The sequence below is a fragment of the Pinus tabuliformis genome, chromosome 4_1 (genome assembly GCF_031772625.1).
Source record: "Pinus tabuliformis cultivar Carrire ecotype Pingquan chromosome 4_1, CPIR1, whole genome shotgun sequence".
NCBI lineage: Eukaryota > Viridiplantae > Streptophyta > Pinopsida > Pinales > Pinaceae > Pinus > Pinus tabuliformis.
In genome coordinates, this window is record NC_142303.1 from 578140998 (window position 1) to 578163207 (window position 22210).

Below are 22210 nucleotides of genomic sequence, written 5' to 3' on the forward strand. Positions count from 1 at the left end.
TCCCTTTGACTTCATGCCTTTGACCTCTTTTTTCTATTTCTCTCCTCCTTTCACATCAATGGAAAAGGGTTACCCCCCTTGATGACATATCTTCCTCTGAAACTTATCTCCCCCTAACTTGTTATGTCTCATACGGCTGATCTTTTTCAATTGTATCGATATCTCTATTATTAAATCTACCCAAAATGCTAAAAACTACCTTGACAACTTCTATCAAACTATCAAAGAATAGATATTCAAAGGTCAAACTTTTGCTACATAGACTCCCCCACTTCAAAATTCACATGGACTCATCAAAATCAATTCTTCAAAATATAATATTAAGCAACTCTTAGGTCATATCATCTGAACCTTGTCATCATCTATTTCAAATTCATCACAGTCTTTTCACTTTACAAAACCTAAAAGCATGACTAGAAAGACTTTTTCATTCAATTTATTTTCCTTTCTTTTCTTTTCTACTCTAAACCTTCATGCAGATGTTGTTATGGTTGTCTTTCATGAAAGGTTCCATATTGTACTTTTAATTAGGAGCTACATGCCCATAGTTGTGGTATTCATAACATTTAATGTTGGACCTGAATCACAGAACAAATGACATATACTTTATGACGGAAAAGTTATTTCAGAGTCTATCTTGCGATCCTATAAACTTACTTTCAAGGTTTTGATGATGTCTTTTATAATCATCAATGTCACACATTCTATAATCCCTAGCCATACATCGAACTTAGAACATTTTAGGGTACCTAGATGTTTTGTCTTGTCATGAAGATCTATTGAAGTCATCCTTGTTTGGACGAGGTGTAACATTTTTTTGATTACTTCTTGGAGAAACAACATTTTTAACCTTCTTTTGTCCTTCATTTCGATTTGGCCTCTGAGGAATCCTGCTATCAATCTTACTCTTAGGGTACTTGGAGCTTATATCTTCGTCTCACAGAGCTTAATTTGCTAATTTTTCCTTCATATTCAACTTTGCCATGCCATTATTCCTCCTTTCGTTATCCAACAATTTCTCCTTCCTGAGTTTGTCTATTTCAGTTAGGGACACGTCAAGTCCTTTTCGCTTTAGAGCAATATCTTCATGAAATTGAATTTTCAAGGCTTTTGTTCTTTCTTCTGCCTCCTCTACTTACAACTTTAGAAGAGTGACCTTTTTTATTACTCTTTTAAGATCTTGTATTTGTTCCTTCTACATTTCCTTTTCATTTGCAAGCTTACTAAATTATGCTAAATATGCATCTGGTTCCTTTTGTTTTTGATCAACTTCACTTACGTCCCTCTAACTAGATTCCTCTAATTAGCTTGTCAGGTCTTTCTCTTTATTTTCTTCTTCCTACACTTGGAGTTTTAAAGGAGAAAGTTATTATTGAGTGTGCAATTTACCTTCTCTATGTTCTTTAAATCTATCATGGTACTATTTAGAAATTTTTCCATGTCCACTTCTACTTATGCTTCATCATTGTTAGATCCTTTGACCCGAGAGTCTGCCTGATTTGAATCTATATCATTATCATCTTTATCTGCATGATTATTTGACGTATTTGAAATTTTTTCTTCTTCATCAAATGAGCTACTACAATATTCATTTAACTTGGCAATCACAGGAAGAGGTTTCTCATAAAGAATATATAATTTATTCCAAATATCTTCAGCCAATGAGCATTTACCTACTTTATCTTTTATTGAATTTGACAAACCACTAAATATGACCTCAATAGATATTGCATCATATTCTATTGTTTTTATGGTTATGCTTTCATCAAATACTAACTTCCATACTTCATGATCAACTTTCCATAGATGGAACCTCCTATTGACTAACCAAGACACATATCCTACTCCCTCGAAGAAGGGATTTGGGCCAACCTGATTTTCCCTAGGCACTATAACAAAATATGAAACCACTGCAACATCACATAATTCCTTTAATTCTTTTGAATGTTTTGCAGCTTTCTTCTTTGACTTTCCCATCTCTACACTCTGAGATCTTCCTTCGAATGGTTAAGATACAATTGAAGGAACCTTCTCTAATACCAATTGTTGGAAATATTAAGAGGGTGGTGAATAAGTATTTCACTTCAATTAGTAAATTTTAAACTTTATAGAGCATTAACTATCATTATTATCAATTAAACATAAACAATAATTAGCACCATTCAACACTATAAAATATCAAAGACAATAGACACAAGATATTTTTAGGTGGAAACCCTTCTAGGAGAAAAACCACCAAACACTTCTTAATATTTGTCTTCAATAATTTACATCAATTAGGAAGCTCCAAATTCCAATATTTTCATCTCCAACTAAAGGAGGCTCCAACACCTTGGTTTACCAACTCCAATTAGAAGGACACTCCAATGTCTTATTTTACAGGCTCCAACCTGAAGTATAATGCAACACCTTGTTTACCAACTCCAACTAGAATGATGTTCCAATGCTTTATACATGCTCCAACTTTCCCTACCACCACCCTGTTGACCTGAAGTGTTTTTAGGCTCCAACCTGAAGGAGAATCCACTCCTTGCCTTGGACCACCCTGCCACCCTAAATCAATCAGTGAACCATGCTTCATATATTTTTAGAATGGATCCACCTATTCTCAAATACAATCTTTTTTCAAATTGAAAACCAAAAATCCTCTCCAACTAATCCTTTCATAGCTGTCAATCAAAACTCTCTCTACAATAAAACCAATTATTTGACTATCAAACCCTAGCTCATCAAAATAAATGCAAAACCAATCAATATCACCAAGGCATCCCTTGAAAATCAATAGTAAAGAAATTATTAAAAGTGAAAAACCATGTTTGTACCAACTATGATTTCTGTATGTAAAAACATAATTGTTGTATGTTACCGTGGCACAGATTCCTCATAACTCTACCATCATCGACATGCTAAACATAATGATTAAGATATCATTTAAAAATCAAAAATAAAATAACATAAAGTCCTCTAAAAACATCAAACTTCATCTCATTCCAAGTTGTTAAGTATTGACAACAAACATGCATTTAATGACTTTTCCCACCCATGGGATCAACTCCTAACTCACCAAATCATTTTACCTTCACTCATGCATCTTCCTCTAACTTATTAGCTCATCAAGGACACTCTTTCATCATGCTCACATATAAGAGACAATTCTTTTGCAACCACATATATATACTCCAACAATATGAGTAACCAAATTTTCTTTCCAACCATTGTGCTCTAGCGTATGTGATCCAGGTGGATGTTGATGGCCACCCACCTATCCCATTTGGACCCCCACAACTGTCTCTTTCAGTTTTTCTGTTTCCTTAATTATAGCACAGTTTACTATTTTTAGCAGTTTTTCGGGTCCTAAACTTCCGGAGCCGTTTTGAGGCCCTAAACGATGTTTTTTGGGAAATCCACCGCCAGCGATTTTTCTAGATAAAAATCGTCTTTTCCGTCGTAGTCCTCGAATGTATCCTTCCAACGGGCTATCATGCATGTCAAACGGAGATAGTATGACCAATTCCTCTCCCCGAGAAGTTGATGTACCAACTTACCCAAAAACGGGGCGCACAATTTGGCGTTTCATCTTCTAGGGTTAGGTTTTGGAATGTGAAGGGTTTTCCATTGTTTCTCAACAATAAATAGGCCCTCGAGCCTCATTGCAACACAGTTTTTGGAGAAAAGTTCAGAGGCAGGTAGCCGACACATCTTTTCTCAGAGATAAGCTACCATCGCCCTAGATGCGTTATTTCCATTTCTATTTGTAAGCATATTTCAGTATTTTACTGTAATGAAATGAAGTATTATTTCCGCTGCATATTTGTCTTTATGGTTATCTTTGTATTTTATTGTGTTCCTATTTAAATCCGGATCAGTGGTATGAGAGCGGTCTGCTTTTTCTCTGTTTTTCTTTGCATGTCCCCAACGAGGTCGGGATATAAGGAGTTAGGGCTTGAACTGGTCGAACCTTTGCAAGACTAGCCTCGCAAATCTTGACGACCTCCCATGGCAGATGAGAAGAAAAACTAGGGGGTAGGAGATCCTATCAAAATCTTGCTTGAAGAAGCCCTCGAGCGACAAAGGAACGCAATGATGGACAACTTTGCCCAAATCCTTCAGCGGCTACCTAGAGGCGACGCATCGACTTCCAATAGCTACTCTGGAAATGCCACACCGTTTAAGGTACAAGTTAATTTTGAAATCCCCATCTTCGAGGGTCAAATAGATGCAGATGCTGTAGATAAATGGTTAAATCTACTCGATGGGTATTTTTCTGTTCATGAATTTTCAAGTCGGGAAAAGATTGTTTTCGCTCTTCTCAAAGCATCCCCCCACGTCAAGGACTAGTGGGAAACCTACTGCGAATAGAAGGATGAAAGTACAGGCTCACTGTTTTCAGCCACACCCACTTGGAATGACTTTCGGGATGCCATCAAGGAGCAGTACTACCATGTCAAAAGCTATGAGGACAAATACATCAAATGGACCACACTGCGGCAGGGACGAGACCAATATGTTTCGGAGTTCACAAACATTTTTCATACCCTTCGCACACAATTGGGTATCAAAGATTCTGAGCTACATCTGGTACTCAAATACCGCGGCTACCTACACAGATACATCCAGGAAGAGATGGAGTTCTTGAACATCTCCTCACTCGGCACAACATACCGATACACTGTCAAAATCGATCAAAAGTTCAAACAGAAGAAGCGAGACTTTGGATCTGCAAATCCAAAGCCCAAAGGACAAAGCCAAGGCGGGGTAACCCAAGACAACCCGTCGAAGCTGCAAGAAAAGAACAACACCACGAAGCTGAAGAAGGACACAGGAAAGTGGTGTGAGTTCCACAAGAGTCCCACTCATAACACAAGTGAGTGTCGGACCAAGCAGTCACTGGTGGCCAAGTTGAAGGCTTCCGAATCAGATGCATGTTCCGACTCTGAGTCAGAACCCGACAAGGGGAATGACAAAGGGAAGCAGATCATTGATGTGGATCCCAGCGCCACTGTTGCTAGTGCCAAGATCCAGAAAAATGAGCCCGAAGATCCAGAGGAGGGGGAACGTATTTTCCACTCACAGATGTGGGTGAAGGGTTCGCCGCTGCAATTCATTGTCGACAGTGGCAGCCAAAAGAACCTCATTTCAGCAGAGGTCGTGAAGCGATTGGGCCTACTAACTACACCACACCCACAACCGTACAATATCGGTTGGCTTCATGAAGGACGAGATCTCAAAGTTCGCCAGCAGTGCCGCCTTCCCTACAGCATCAAGCCCTTCACAGATGAGGTATTGTGTGATGTTACACCTCTGGATGTTTGTGATGTACTATTAGGCCAGCCATACTTATGGAGGCAACATGCTGTGTATGAGTCAAGGCCTCGCGTTGTCATCATTTCTTTGGATAATTCATTATACAGGATATCGGAGGTAGCCCCACCTACCGCCACCTCTTTGATCACTGCTAAGAAAGATAGCAAGCTCATCTCACAAACTAGGAAATTTGTTTTCTGTCTGGTTCGCTCCCAAAGTAAGGGGAAGATAGTTGCTACATCCATGACCCCCACGAAGGGTTCCTCCACACAGCAACAGCAACAGAGGGATACAGTCATGAAAGTACACAAGAACAACTTCTCCTTACCTAGAGGGGTACCACACAAGTTTCAGGTGGGTGACAAAGTTTGGTTACATTTGCAGAGGGAGTGCCTTACCAGAACCCATCAGAAACTGAGACCACTTCGACATGGTCCTTACACCAATAACAAGGCTATGGGAAACAATGCTTTGAAGCATAGCATTCCTCCATTCCTTCGCTTGCACTAAGTGTTCAATGTGGACCGTTGCCGACCATGCTCCCCACTATTTCTGGACACATCAGAGATTGGAGAATAGCTCACCAGAGACCCAGCTCAGCAGAAGCTTCCTCATCTCAGGGAGGAGCTCAATGCAATGGGGACCATTGCTTCCTAAGGGGGGAGGAATGATCCAGGTGGATGTTGGTGGTCACCCACCTATCCCATTTGGACCCCACAACTGTCTCTTTCAGTTTTTCTGTTTCCTTAACTATAGCACAGTTTACTATTTTTAGCAGTTTTTCGGGTCCTAAACTTCCGGAGCTGTTTTGAGGCCCTAACCGACGTTTTTTGGGAAATCCATCGCCAACGATTTTTCTAGATATAAATCATTTTTTCCATCGTAGTCCTCAGAGAGATCTTTCCAACGGGCTATCATGCGCGTCAAACGGAGATAGTACGACCAATTCGCAACCCCGGGAAGTTGATGTACCAACTTACCCAAAAACGGGGCCCACAATTTGGCGTTTCATCTTCTAGGGTTAGGTTTTGGAATGTGAAGGGTTTTCCATTGTTTCTCAACGATAAATAGGCCCTCGAGCCTCATTGTAACACAGTTTTTGGAGAATAGTTCAGAGGCAGGTAGCCGACACATCTCTTATCAGAGATAAGCTACCATCGCCCTAGCTGGGTTATTTCCATTTCTATTTGTAAGCATATTTCAGTATTTTACTGTAATGAAATGAAGTATTATTTCTGCTGCATATTTGTCTTTATGGTTATCTCTGTATTTTATTGCGTTCCGGTTTAAATCCGGATCAATATGAAAATCTCAATAAGAATCAACAACATAATAGATCTTGGTATTGTGCATTGAAGAAGAGAAAATTTTGCAAGACACATTCATTGGTATGTTGGCCTCAAAAGACAAGTAGTAATACATCAGATTCATTAGCCTTTGTACTTTGTTTTGCATACTAATTCCTGCATTGTACATTTATTTAATCCAAAAGTCTCAATGATCTCTGTAGACTTGATACTTCCGGTCTCTTCATTGGCATTCGATGTATACATGCATAATGAATATGATTTCATAATATCACTTCATATTTCCAGTGCGCACATTAAGATTTGAAAAATCACTTCAAAATATCTCTAAACAAATTACTACAGGGACCCTACAAGTGTATTACAAGAAGAATTTTCAATTGACATAGTGGACATAAATTATGGTGCACAAGAAAAAAATGTGATTCTCGTGAAAGAAACATCCTTCATCAATTAAGACTATACACACTTAAGAACATCATATACACATCTAAAATAATTTCTAATGTCAAATCACAATCTCAATTCAACAATTCAACTCGCACTTCACATAGAGGTAATATTTGCAAAATTTATAGATCAAAGAACATTTTTTTGATCCACAACCTGGGTCAGAACAATAATCATCGACTTTGTTCAAATATTCAAACAAGATTGATGCTAAAACATGTGACAATGATGCCAGAAAATAATGCCATGGAAATGTGCGAAACAAAAATTAAACTCCTGAATGCTAAGACAAATTGTCTGCTTCTAGGTCACAGAGGAAGATTATGCAACAATTATTTATTAAATATGTCTATTAGGTTAACTTTATCTAAAATGAATCACCCTTCATTTTTTAATACAAGAATAAATATACTAGATCCCTCTTAAGGCAAATTTGTCTCCATGATGAGGCCCTAAGATCTGTTATAGAGAAAAAACAATCCCAGTGAAACCCTTAGTCCAAGAGTAATCAAAACAATAACCCTTCTGCAATCCATTTCAACCTCCTCTAGTGATAATCTCGAAAGTGATGGGTTATATTTTAGAGAGAAAATGTTAGTTGTTTTCTTTCTCATTTGAAGAGGATTGATCACCAATTTATAGTAGAGGGTATGACACATACAAGGTTGACTTGGTTACAAAGGAACCAAAATTTAAATTTGAAATTCGAATGTTGGAGTGAAAATTTCCCCTACATTTGAATTTGGAAATATTAATAAAATTTCTTTTTATTTCAATAATTTATTACATATCATTTTTTTGGATTCAACTGTGTTAAGTAAGTCATTCATCTATGACCATTTCCATGAGAGGTAGTTGTAACTGACTAATTTCTCATGATTTTTGAATAGTCCATGACCATTTCCACGAGAGGTAGTCATAACTCACTAATTTCTCATGATTTTTGAATAGTCCACTTAGCACTCATTGCATCGAGTGATTCTCATAGGGGTGAATAAGTGGGATTGAAACTAGTGAAATGAATCACATAGCATCAATAATCACTTCTGAGGCTTGCACCCAGTAACCAGGACTTCCTAGGAGGCCACCCATTCCAGATTGCCTCTAGCTCAAGCACACTTAACTATGGTGTTTTCCCCACAATCAAGCCCACTTACCTTGCTACCCCATTTGTAATACTTTAACAACTATTGTGCCTCAAGAAGCATTCAAGTAGAGTTCCCTTCAATCTTATGAATTTAAGTATTGAGGGGTTTTTGCAGTGCATTATATTAGATATCATTTTTTTTGGATTCAACTGTGTTATGTAAGTCATTCATGTATGACCATTTCCATGAGAGGTAGTCATAACTCACTAAATTCTCATGATTTTTGAATAGTCCACTTACCACTCATTGCATCAGGTGATTCTCACAGGGGTGTTGAAGTGGGATTGAAACTAGTGAAATGAATCACATAGTGTCAATCATGACTTCCAGGGCTTTCACGCGATAACCAAGAATTCCTGGGAAGTCACCCTTCGCAAATCGCCTCTGGCTCAAGCACGCTTAACTATGGAGTTTTCCCCACAATTGAGCCCACTTAACATGCTACCCCATTTGCAAAACCTTAGCAAGTATTATGTCTCATGAACCATTCAAGTAGAGTTCCTTGCACTCTTTTGAATTTAAGTATTGAGGGGTTTTCACAGTGCATTATATTATATATCATTTTCTGGGATTCAACTATGTTAAGTAAGTCATTCATCTATGACCATTTCCATGAGAGGTAGTCGTAACTGACTAATTTCTCATGTTTTTGAATAGTCCAGTTAGCACTCATTAGATCGGGTCATGATCACAGGGGTGAATAGGTGGGATTGAAACTAAGATAATGCATTGCGAAAACCGCTCAATACTTAAACTCAAAAGAGTAAAGGGAAATCTACTTGAATGGTTTATGAGGCACAATACTTGCTAAGGTTTTGCAAATGGGGTAGCAAGCTAAGTGGGCTTTATTGTGGGGAAAACTCCACAGTTAAGCACGCTTGATCTAGAGGCGATTTAGGATGGGTGACCTCCCAAGAAGTCATGGTTAAAGGGTGCAAGCCTCGAAATCGATGATTGGCGATATGTGATTCATTTCACTACTTTCATTCCCACTTATTCATCCTTGTGAGCCTCACTCGTTGTAATAAGGGATAAGAAAACTTTTCCAAAATCATGAGAAATTAGTCAGGTATGGCTACCTCTCATGGAAGTGGTCATAGATGAATGACTTACTTAACGCAGTTGAATCCCAAAAAATGATATCTAATATAATGCATTGTAAAAACCCCTAATACTTAATTGAGCCCTTCATAAAATGTGTCATAGGCGAGTCAATAAAATTATTCCACACCATATCCCTTTGGGGATTTCAACCACAAGTAGGGTTTTCATCTCTAAGCAAGCTTATTTCTCAAACCATGAGGACCCTTGTGATGTGCAACATATCCTCAAAATCACTATGACGAGGAGAATCCAATAAAGTTGATTGTGCGAGCAAATAATTTGACCCTCATCCTCAAAATCGATATGACGAGGAGATTCCAATAAAGCTGGTTGTGCAAGCAAATAACATGACATTCATTCTAAGAATCTTCAATAAGTGCAGGGCTATTAGGGTTTCATGCCATCCTTCTAGGGCTACTTTTCATGATTGAAGTTTTCCATTGATCTAATTTATGACATATATTAAAAGAATTCCAAAACCAATTTTTGCATCAATTAAAAAGCCATTGAACACTCGCCATGTAAAAAACAAACAAAGGGAATAAATCCCACCTCTCCATAATAAACCACAAATGAATAATTTAGCATTCGGCTAGTCATTGCAAACAATATGATCCTTCACACACTTTATTCATGGGGTTGACATGCTACACTACTCCATCTTAAATGTCTTGAAATTCGATGGGGTGGTGGGTGCCACCTTGATCAAAGTTGCTACCTGTTCATCTACCCCCATCGGGGAGAAAACCAGAAATGAAAAAAAAATCAATCAAAACCTAAATTTTAAAGCAATTAAAAAATAAAAAAATTAAACAGACAAAAGATAATAATTAAGAATCTATATAAAAATAATAATAAAACTAGTAATATATATATATATATATATATATATATATATATATATAAGAAAAAGATAATTGAAAAAAAATTAAAAACAAACTAAAATAACAATGGGACAATGTCCCCATTCCCACTCAGCCAACATGCAATCCCTACAAAAATCGATAGTAGGTTGTGTGACGGTTACATGGAAACTAAGTGGGTGGGCATTATGCGTGTAGTGTATGGCAATGTGTGGATGCTAGACATTTCTCCCATACATTGTGGGTAGAGGATGATATTGGGCATCACCCCCATATACTATGTGTGCAATGGATGGGTTCAATGTCAAGTATTACCCTGACCTGTGGGGGGGTTATGTTGGTCATTTTCCCCATAGCATATGTGTGAAATCTATGGAGGAAATGTTCAGAATCGCCCCCATACACTATTTTTATAATTAACGGCTGCAATGTTGAACTTCCCCAACCCCTCCCATAGAGTTTGAGCATCATTTATATGAAGGAAATGTCAAGTATCGACCCCTTTCCTACTCGGCCAGTGTGCAACCACCACACTACTTGAGCATCTAGGCAGGGGGGCGGGGGCAGGGGGGGTTTTCAACATTACCACCATACACTATAGGGGGGTGATCCTTGGAATTTTCCCCATACACTACAAGGTGGGAGTGATGTCAAACATCACACATTGCCTACGTGCCTTCTTGGTTGACTTACAGTCGCTGCATAGACTAAGTACGGTGTCTATAGGGGGAATGATGAGAATTTTCCCCATGGTAAAGTGGGTGGAGGGAGTTGGAGGTGAATACATTCCAATAGGGCCCAAAAAATAAACAAATCATGCAGTACATATTTGACTAGCAGGCACCGCAATTCTTGACCCAAAATTTTTGATATTTGAACATAAGATTCATGCTTAATCCACTAAGTCATGGATGATGGTCTTAATTGACCATTAACTATGAACTCTCCAAACTTCAAATTACAACCTTGGTTGGCACATTTATATGCTTCTTGGTTATTATCCCTTAGAATGTCCTTGAAACTGTTCTTTTGGATATATTTCGATACCTTCTTAATCTTATTTAGAAATTATCTAGAAATTTGTCTCTAGGGAAGATCGATTGACCATACTAAATTATTATAAGAGATCTAAAATTATTTGGCAAGAAAAATGCATTGGAGTAAACCATATGCTTATGCTTGATTATTTTTCATCTTCCCTAAGCCCCTTGAATACTCTAAAACTTTAATCTCTTTGGGATCATAAAGGAACCCTTCCCCTTCTTCCACCTATAGATTTCCTTTTGATGCACCATCAATGATGAGAATATGTCAAGAGAGGCTTGCCTCTGACTCTTGACGTCCATCCATTGAAGGCAAAGCCTTCCATGCCTCTGCATATGGCCTTTTAACAACCCTCAAAATTTCATATTTATCTGAATTAAAGGAGAATTAGGAGACCCATGCAAATTTAGAAGGATCCATTTTGTAGTTGGAAGGAGTTCTAAACGTCTTATTGCAGAAAAATTCTAAACATGGGTATAAGGCTCTCAATGATACTCACTGTGGAGGAACCTTTGGAGCATTAAAGGTACACTTATTTTGAGCTAACCAAACTTTCTAACAAATGAAATTTGGAAATGCCTCCCAATTTTTATTAAGAAGAGGATTTTAAATGAATCTTCTAGCATATTTCGAGTCATAAAGGAGATAATAATCTAGAAAGAAAATCCAACTAGATCAATCTATTAGATACAAGAGAGAAAGCCCAAGACCAAACTTCCATGGTGAAAGAGAATTCTAATAAAATATGTTGTATGGTCTCTTCATTTTGTTTACACAAGAGCCATTGGGAAGGACCCTAAATGCCTTTTTTTTTCAAGTTTTATGTTGTTAAAATATTCTTGTGAAGCAACAACCAAAAAAATGAGTAAACTTTAGGGAGGTAGTTTGGAAGCCATACCTTGGACCAATAACATGATTTTGGCGAAGCACCCTCGGGGAAGAAGAGGGATTAATAACCTTCACGAATTGAATAAGTCAAAGACTTCCAACAACACTCATCTTGAACATCCCAATTCCAAGGAGCACATCCAGCTACAACAATACAAAGATTTTGTAGGAGGCATTGGAAATGGGTCAAAGGGGTTCAGTATAATTTCCAATTGATCCGATTGCCTTCAACATCTCAACTTGAAATATTGGCCATTGTATAGTTATTGATAGATTTGAATACTTCCTTAAGAGGTACAAGGTCACTCTCCCTTTCTAAAGGGGGTATATTCATGAATTTATCATACCAAATATTAATACACATGCCATTCCTAGGATTCAAGAAAATATTATATTCAATGAGAGATGCATAGGAAACAAAGAGGTTCCAAACTAAAGAAGTTACATGTTGTAGATGAAGAGATCCAAACATAGAGAATTCCCAAGGATATATTTTGCTTGCAACACTTATTTCTACCATTTTTCTTTTGGGGATAAGAACCTCCAAACTAGTTTGGCACCAATAGCTTTGTTCGTTAAGGGTGGATCATTGATACCAAGTCGTACATGTAGTTTAGGTAGTCAAACTCTAGTCCATTTAATCAGATGAAACTTCTTGGATTTTCCTCCTTCCTAAAGGAATTTTTTTTCCTTACTGTTAAGAATATTTTGAGGAGGAAGTAAGGTAGAAAAATGATAAGGAGGAAGGGTTGTAAGAAAGACCTTAATCAAAACCAAAAAACTAAGTAAATTGAGCCAACAACTACATCATTTGGAAAACTTGATTTTGAACTCATCAATTATACTTTCCCAAGTCCAAGATGAATGCTTTTTTTCAAAACTAGAGACATTGAGATACTTAAATTCCTTTTATAATTCCACCATGTGAAATCCGAATATTCTCATAATTTGGTTTTTCTTCCTTATGATCATATGCTAGAAATAGATCTGTGATTCTCTAGAATTTATTATACCTCTTTTTTCATCAAGAAAATTATTTTACACAATTTTAAATCTCCTAGCAATAATGGTTGAAGATCCAACCAGAAGCAAGGTGTCATCCGCAAATTGAGAGTGATTGGTACTCTCAGATTCCCTTTTTATAACAAACACTTAGAAGAAAGCCAATTTTCCTTTAAAACTCCAGATTCCTAATTAGAGAGTCCACCATAATAATATTGAGGAAGTGGGAGAGAGAATAGCCTTGACAAAGACCTATGGAGGCTTCAAAAAATCCACCAAAGTTCCTATTGACCAAGGGCAATATCCAAGGCCTCAAAATGCAATGATAAACCCATTGTATAAAGTTGTTGTCAAAACCAAATCTAGACATTAGCTTGAAGATGAATCCATGTTGAACATGATCAAAGGAATTTGACATATATATTTTTATCACTATTCCTTTGTCACTTCTTGATTGAATGGAGTGTATAGCTTGAAGGACCAAAATGATGTCGTCAAATATTTTCTATTGATGAAAAAACCCACCTAATGATCTTTGGAATAATAAGGTTGAGCCTAGATGCAAAAATCTTAGAGATCACTTTATCAGATATGTTACACTATTAAATAGGCATGAATCGAGAAAAGGAGGAGGGATTAGACTGCTTTGGGGAAAGATACAAAAAATTTGAGTTAATACTCCATCCAATACAATTATGTTTGACAGAATAACAAACCATTCTACAAAGGTAAAAATTTATGACAAATTAATACTACTGATAAAAATCGGGCAAAAGCCCATATATCCCAAGTGCGTTATCCATTCTAAATGAGAACACAATGGATTTGATTTCTTCTTTAGAAATTTATTTTAGAAGAGAAAGGTTATCCTCATGAGAGATCATTTATGGGATATGCTCCAACATATAATGTTCTGATTCTTCTTTAGATGGGTCCACATTGTTGTATATCTATTTAAAGTGAAGAATACCGTGAGATTGTATTTGAGAGAAACAATCTATTTTGTTTCCTTTAACAGTGATATCCTTGATATTATTCTTCCAAACTTAATTCCTTTCCTGATTTTGGAATAATTTTGTATTCATATCACCTAGTTCAAGCCAAAAACTTAGAGTTTTGTGTCTTCACCAACCTTCCTCTTCCTTCAATGCACTATGATATTGCTAAAGCTAAATTTTTTCTTGAAAATGGATTTTGTAATATGATGTGGGTTTCATAGTGAGGAAGGTATTGAATGTTGAAGTCATAAAGAAATTTAACTTTTATTTCAACTTTCGGCAATCACAAACAATTATTTTTTGATAAGATTTGTTGATAATGCTTTTATTTTAAAAAAATTCTTTCCAGTTGTAATAAGTCAAATAGAGAATGTGGGTTTGTAACAACTCATTATATTGATAGCATAAAGCTAGTCTCTCTAGTTGACCATTCAACTACTATGCTTGCAATCATTGGATGTAAAAACGTGTTGGTGATCTTGTGGAATTTCCAGTATATCTACTGATATAATTTGGGGTTGTTTGTTTGCTATCGAGTAAGAGAATGCAAAGCAGTATGTTTTGACATAGAATTTGTTCTGAATTATTTTTAAGATCAGATTTCACTACTACAAAATGTCTAATGAGTTACTAAAAACACAACTAAAATTGGCATATAAACAACCATTTTTCAATCGGTGACCAATAGTGGCTAATTTACATTATCTTATAACGCAACCAACTTTTAGTCATTTTAGCTTAGCCATTAATTGGTTGTCTCAATTTTATCGTCTAGTAGTATATTTAGTCATAAATTTGGTCATTAATTCGGTCATTGATTTAGTCATTAATTTTTATAAATAATGACCAAATACACAATAAAATATATTACTATATGATCACTCGAGAAAGCCAACTAATGACCAAAGGAATATGACCAAAATGTTACTTGTGTTATAAGATACTGTAAATTGGCTACTAATACTCATATATATGCAAAATTTAGTCATTGTTTGAAACCAATTAATGACCAAATAAATATCACTAAATTTCAGTCATGTTATAAGATATTGTAAATTAGCTACTAATCATTGTATATATGCAAAATTTGGTCGTCGATTGTAATAAAAAATATATCATTTGCAGTAGTCATTTTTTTTTGTAGTTTCATATTCCTTATATAAATGGTTGATTTAGTAGTTTCTATTCATTTCATTTACATTCATTAATAATAATTATCAATGACTAATTTAGTCATGTATTCATTTTACTTTTGTTAATCATTAATCGATATCAACTACTAATTTAGTAGTTTTAGATTGATTTGATGTGTTCATTAGTAATTAACATAAATTAACTAGTATGATTTTGCAACTAAATTAAAAAAATGTCATACAATGTGCATGTTCATCTAATATGAAAATGAAAAGTTACATATGTTAATTACAATGCTGCATACTATCAAGTACAACTATAAATAGTTTCAACCACATAAATTAGATTATATAAAATGTCAAGTATTAAAATATTAGTTTCCAACTTAATATTGGTTGGACTACAATTTAAACATGAAATATTGTTTCATCACTTCTAAACATTATGACTGTGTTGCCAAGGCATTGCAAGTAAATTCACCAACTCTGAAGACTTGACCATCAGCCTCTACGTGTGTGTCTTATGCGGTATATTGTCTCTAAGGGTATCACTAGAACATTTTTCTTCTCTCTCTCTCTCTTTTCATTTATCGCTCCAGTGTTATTATTCTCCTGTTTTTTTGAGTTCTTGCTTCATACCATCCATACTGAGTTCCTCTCCTGAAAACGAAAGAAGATACAATGTAGAGTATAAGACATGAAGGAAAATGAATACTAGAATATAAACTAAAGTAGTCTGTAAAATATTTATACAACATATACCTCAACATCAACAATGTCAATGCCATTAATTGTACCCATAAAAGCAAGAATCTCGAAGAAGTTTCTTTTGTTGGGTGATTGTGGCCACTATGTGGCCAAATGACCTGTATTAACAAAGAAAATAAAATGACACCATAGAAAATAAAACCTTATTAAATTAGTATTCAACCTTGAGAGAAATCTTAAGCACAATCATAGCAACTATGTTACATGGTAAAAAGATAAGATTGTAGATAACCTGTGAAAGAAACAAACCTAAGGTGTGATGTTTAATCCTTGTAGTTTTATTCGCAACACATTTCATTCTCTAATGCATGAAATTGGTCAAGTATATAGACAACTTGTGCTCAAATAACAACATGAAAGCAAACTTTTCTAATAGTCATGAAAATATTTTAATACAAAACAACTAAAACAATTTCAATTAATATCGTGTAATACTAATCTCATCTTTAAGATTTGGATGTTGTTTAAATGGACATGATACCAAGTATTTTCAATTTCATAGTTAAAAGAAAAGACAAGTCAAAGTAAACATTCAATAGACAGTCAAACAGTAAAGAGAGGATATCATGGAATCAACATTGCACTTATAAATCTTTTTTTTTACCTATACATCGATGTCTTGTGTAGCATTGCTAAAACATTTGCTTGCTCGAAATAACCATTAGGTGAAAGAATCACAACATTAAAAATCATACTACTAGAAAGATTTCCAAAGTCAATGGCTCAAGTTCCTGAAGCATCTCCAAAAAAAATGAATCATATCCACGACATGCTATAGATTGTATCCCTATCTGTTTTCTAATCCCATTTCCTATAACCTCCCCACACCATAATCAAGTAACAATCAAATGAAGGCATTGCCATTTTTTTATCTTTTATATCTATAAACTTTGAATCTGATTTGTTTTAGGAACTTATTAATTCATATTTAAAGCCTTCCTATGATGAGAAGGTAGCAATCAAGTAGTACATAAGAAAAATGGACCTTAATGAGCTCCTTAAACAATTCCTACAATATCAATATTTTTCTTGTTGTGATATCTTGGGTAGAAAAAAGAACATATCTGCGAAAGAAAAAGCCATATATTATCTGTGTTCAAACTATGTATATGGTGTTTATTAGGAAACTTTTTAATATGTTCCTATGCCTTTACCAAATGAAATTGTACCTTGGTTAAACAATGTATACTTTCATTCAACAACAATTTATGCAAGATAAATGTCCCACGTTATTCTTTCCCATTTCTAAACATGCTACAAATGATAAATTGAAAGTCACATAAAACCAAGAGAAAACCCATTTCTAACGAAAAAAACAAACAAACAATGCCTCTAATAAAACTTCACACTTGTTGTCACGAAATAAAATAATCTATGTTGATAATAGACTATATAAGTTATTTTCTCTCCTTCATAAGAGGATACTACAAGAGTGAGAAAGGAGTTAAGAATGGTCCATAAGAAATCTTCGAGGGGATGCCTCGTCGATCTACCCTCCCGTGCACTTATGTAAATATTTTGGAATAAAAGAGCTCTGATCAATATCTAAGTATATACTATAATATTTCTCTAGATTTTGTCTAAACACTGATGATTTCTAATCTAAAATTAGTATATTTTGTGATCTGTGAAAAATTACCTTTCTCTTTACTATCTAAACACTATTTATTTCTTATCTAAATTTCATCTACTCTACAATATATGTAAAATGTGTATGGAATTAACTTTAGACAATAGTCTTGTATTGTTGTTACATCAAACATAGTTGAGGCATTCTATTCAAGAAAATGAAAAATCTATGCTTCTCGGTGCACATACAATCATGTGTCAACACATTCATATTTGTATAGAATTAAAAAATGGAGTTGAATTGTTCTAGCCACAACATGACCTTAATAATCCTTAGTTATCAAACCAAACTCAACTTTTTATGAATATTGTATGGTAGTTGAAGGGACCCAATGTTGGTTTGCTGTGATTGAGGGAAGGTAATAGATCGACAGGTTTAGCCTGTTGTGATCGAGGGAAGGTCATAGATCAACAATTTTACTAAGGAACGTGGAGAAAATCAGTTCAGGGATTCAGAAACAATGGTCATATACTCTGTTGGGATTCATGGGAGGTTGGAGTATATGCTCTTTGACTTTGTCCAAATGAAAATTCTGGGTATGGAAGCTTTCACGAATGCTTTGTATTGTGCTATCATTGCATCAATTGTGATATAGTTAGTGAACATAAGGATAAAGAAACTTCATAAATTTGAACACGCTATTATTTTGCCTCAGAAGATAGATTTTTACTTTTTGGTTTCCTCATTATGTGATAATATTATCGTATAGGAGGATTTTTGGTGGTCAAGAAATAAACATAATGTCCATGATATAAGTCCCCAAGGTGAATATTGTGGAGTTTATAGTGATTCCTAGGCAGTAAGATATCTATATAATTTGTATCATGTTGAGAAATAGATGGATTAAGAATCATTTCTTCAAAATCTATAGAGACAATGGACACAAATCATAAGATCCATGGAAAATAGAAACAAAACCCATTTCTAAAGCATGGTTTTAATTTTAGATTCACAAAAAAATTTAAACGTCTGCAAGTATGGTAATAAGTTATGAAAATTCTTCGGAAGAAATCCATTTGACATATATATGTATCACCACTCTTTGCATGGAAATTTTTTGAAAGAAAAATAACTTTACAATAAAAAATATATAGCAAGAAATTATGAATGATAACACTGTCTAACTACATATGAAATAATACAGAAAATTAATTTCACAGCGTATCAATAAATTTTATGTGGTTATATCAGAGATATTATGTGGTTGGATTAAAGTGAGTCAAGTCACCTTCATGTAATATGGTTTACCGTGCAAAATTGTCTTCCCAACAACAACAATTATCACAATTTATCTTGCAAATCTAGCTCCACCAAGCACCAACCGAAAATCCAAATATGAGCACATATCATAATTTTATGGAATATAAAACAAATATAACCATAAAAAATTCTATATTCTTGAAATCATATTCTACATTCCAAAAAAAATTAATTCTTCCTCCTAGTAAGTTTTTGTATCATTGTCAAAATGAACCAATAATCAATGGCATGATTCTAGGCTCCACACCTTCATTATATTTGGATCCTTCCACACTGCCTTTTCAGATGTAGCTCACCCTCCCTCTTCAACACATCCACATTTTACCATCCAAAAATATAGGAAATTGGTTGTTTGCAAAGAAAGTGAATGATATAAGAATTATCTATTATTTTATCTCCAAAGACTTGAATCTAAATGTATCCAGATTCAAATTTCAAATAGTTGAGAATTAACTAGAAGGATACCTTGAATCAGTGACTTCTAAGAGCCTTCTATGATAATAAATGGATTCTATCCAACATGGGAAACCTTTGTGCAAGATATTTATGCACAAACACACTCCCCCAATTTAGAAAGTTTGGTACAATTTCAACTATCAATAGTTGAGGTTAAGGAAGTGTAAGGTCTAGCATTCATTGAGAAGATGATGAAAAAAAAAGGAAGATAGGTGGACCCAGTAAAGGTAAGAAAAAATAGAGTTCTTCGTCTCACTTTGAGAAGACTGAAGACATGTGACGTTTTTTCAATGTCACAAGACAAGAGAAATTCCAATCCAATCTCCAAATAGGAAGAAAGGGAAGCAACAACACAACTTGTTTCCATGGAATGCAGGAGCTGTAGTGGATGAGTTGACATTCAAGTGTATACATACTTATCCATGGTTTATTATTATCTATCAATACTATTTCTGGTGTTGGTTGGTATGTGGATAGTGAAGCATCTAAGCACATGACCTTCCATTGGAATATTTTCAACAATTTTCGGGACTAAGGATGCTTGCAAGTAGAGTTGGGATATAATGAAAACTATCCGAGTGATTTGAATTAGGACATCTCTTTCCAAATTGACTCAAGCAATGTTCTTCATTTTACTAAAGTTCTCTTTGTTCCGAATTTTAGGGAAAACTTGTTTTTATTTCTTTCTTTCTAAATATAATGAGAAAATCAATGGTGTTTATATGTAAATTATTTATAAATCATAATTTACTTTATATTAATTAGTATATTGTATTTTTATGTATAATATTATAAAGTTTCAATGATTTATCATTTATTTTAGAATTTCAGATGTTCTAATTTTATTTTCTTAGTATTTCATGTAGGTTCCCCTATATTGAAGACTCGACATCGCTTAGAATATTCCCTAAAATCTGGGGGGTGCTTTTACATATGCCCAACTCCCATGTCCCCAGTTCCCAGAAACTAGGTAGAGCATTAATTGAAATCATTTCAAATTCCAATAGACCATAAATCACCATGCTTAAGGGAACTTTAATTCTGTGAGTTACACTGTAAGAGTTGAGTGCACTTCTCTATATGGCACATTAATGTTGTAGACTACACATGAAGAGTTAGGGTGCATTACTCCTTAGTTGTAGGACACTTTTCCCATGACTAGTGGGACACATTCACGATGGGGGTTACCCATGCTCCATGAGAGTGTGCATTACTTTGCTGAGTCAGTCCCTCTTCCCATTGTCTATACAGGAGAAGAGGGTGGATTAGCTTAGCAGTCACTGTCAATTTTTAAAATCATAGCTCATATCTTACGCTCAAATATTGAATCCTATGGGTCTGAAAAATATAAACTTTAGATTGTGCACATCGAAAGTTTAGATTAGCATATACTAAAGTTTTGTAAGGAAATGAGTTAAGAGTGTAAACATTACATTCTATGAACTAATTCAAAACAACATATAGCTAGTGTCTACTCTACATAAAATCTGCAATTTGAAAATTGGGACAGTAAGAATAACCTCCAAACAACAACCTGACAAGTTCTATATTACTCAGAAATTAAACTAGATACTAACACACAATTGCCACACATTGTTATCAAAGCAACAAAAAATCAATGAATCTTACTTGAAAGAAAAATATCATTCACTAACTTTATTCTTTAGCAATACACCATCTTGTTTTTATACATTTAAAGAGAAGAGGAGTTACAAAATGAAAGCTAAGAATAGTCATGAGATGTGTATCCCACTCATAATCAATGTAATCAAAAAATTCCTCTATGCTACCAGGAATCAACATGCTTGGACTAGTGCGCCTTACTTGGAAACCGTAAGCTCCATGATAAATGTTCCTTATTTGGCACAACTCCCAAGGTGATAAGTGTTTTCACAAAATGGAGTCTTTATAAGCACTCACCATCCATGAGTATCTCTCTTACTCAAAGTACGCCTTCTTTCCAAGGAAGTCAATAGCAAATCAGATATCTGATGGTGACTAGATAACCAACTCATAGAAACTTTGTAAAACTAACGGTATGTGAGATTGAGTTAGTGTTTCTTGAGTGTTTATTGGGACAACAACATGTGTGAATTTTGGATGTGGTACTGAACTTTCGTATCTTTTATTTTTTGAGTAATAGTAAATATATTGGATTTTTTATATGATTTATAGCATGTTGTTCTCCAAATTTCCCTCTTCAGTAGATGTAGGAAACAACTATCTCCTATTTTGAGTTTCTTGTAGAGGTGTTTTCACTCCCACATTTATCATACAATTATTTTAGCATATGCACATTTGAAGTTTGAGAAGGGAATACTAAGATTTGAATTTAGTAGTTGTCGGTTTCATTCTTTTAGTACATATTTAATATATGAAATGAAAATTTGATACAACCACCCCACAAAAACATTACAAAACTAATATCATCTTGACTAATTGTGAATTAATATCTCCACGCTCACCCTCCCCCATCTTGAAGAAAACTAAAGAATGGTAGCTGAAAAGTTCTTTGATGAGAGTGAGTATAGCTATAGTTAGTGGAGAGATGGGGCTTCGATGTTTTTCCTAACGAATATCGAGAATGTGATCAAAATGAATGTGATCAAAGCTTAAATTAACTTTGAGTGGATAGTTAGGAATGATATGGTGAGAATGGTATGAGAAGTCACAAGCTGCATGTCAGAAGTGACAAAGGCACTTTGGAATCTCTCTCAATCTAGTAAAGAAAATGTCTAAGAAGATAGAGTCCCTAATAAGGATCCCTGTACTGAGATTCTGAAGGAACTCTAAGATTTGGAGGATCACATGGCAGTCCAGTTGATCCAAATGGAATGCATACTACACAAAATGGG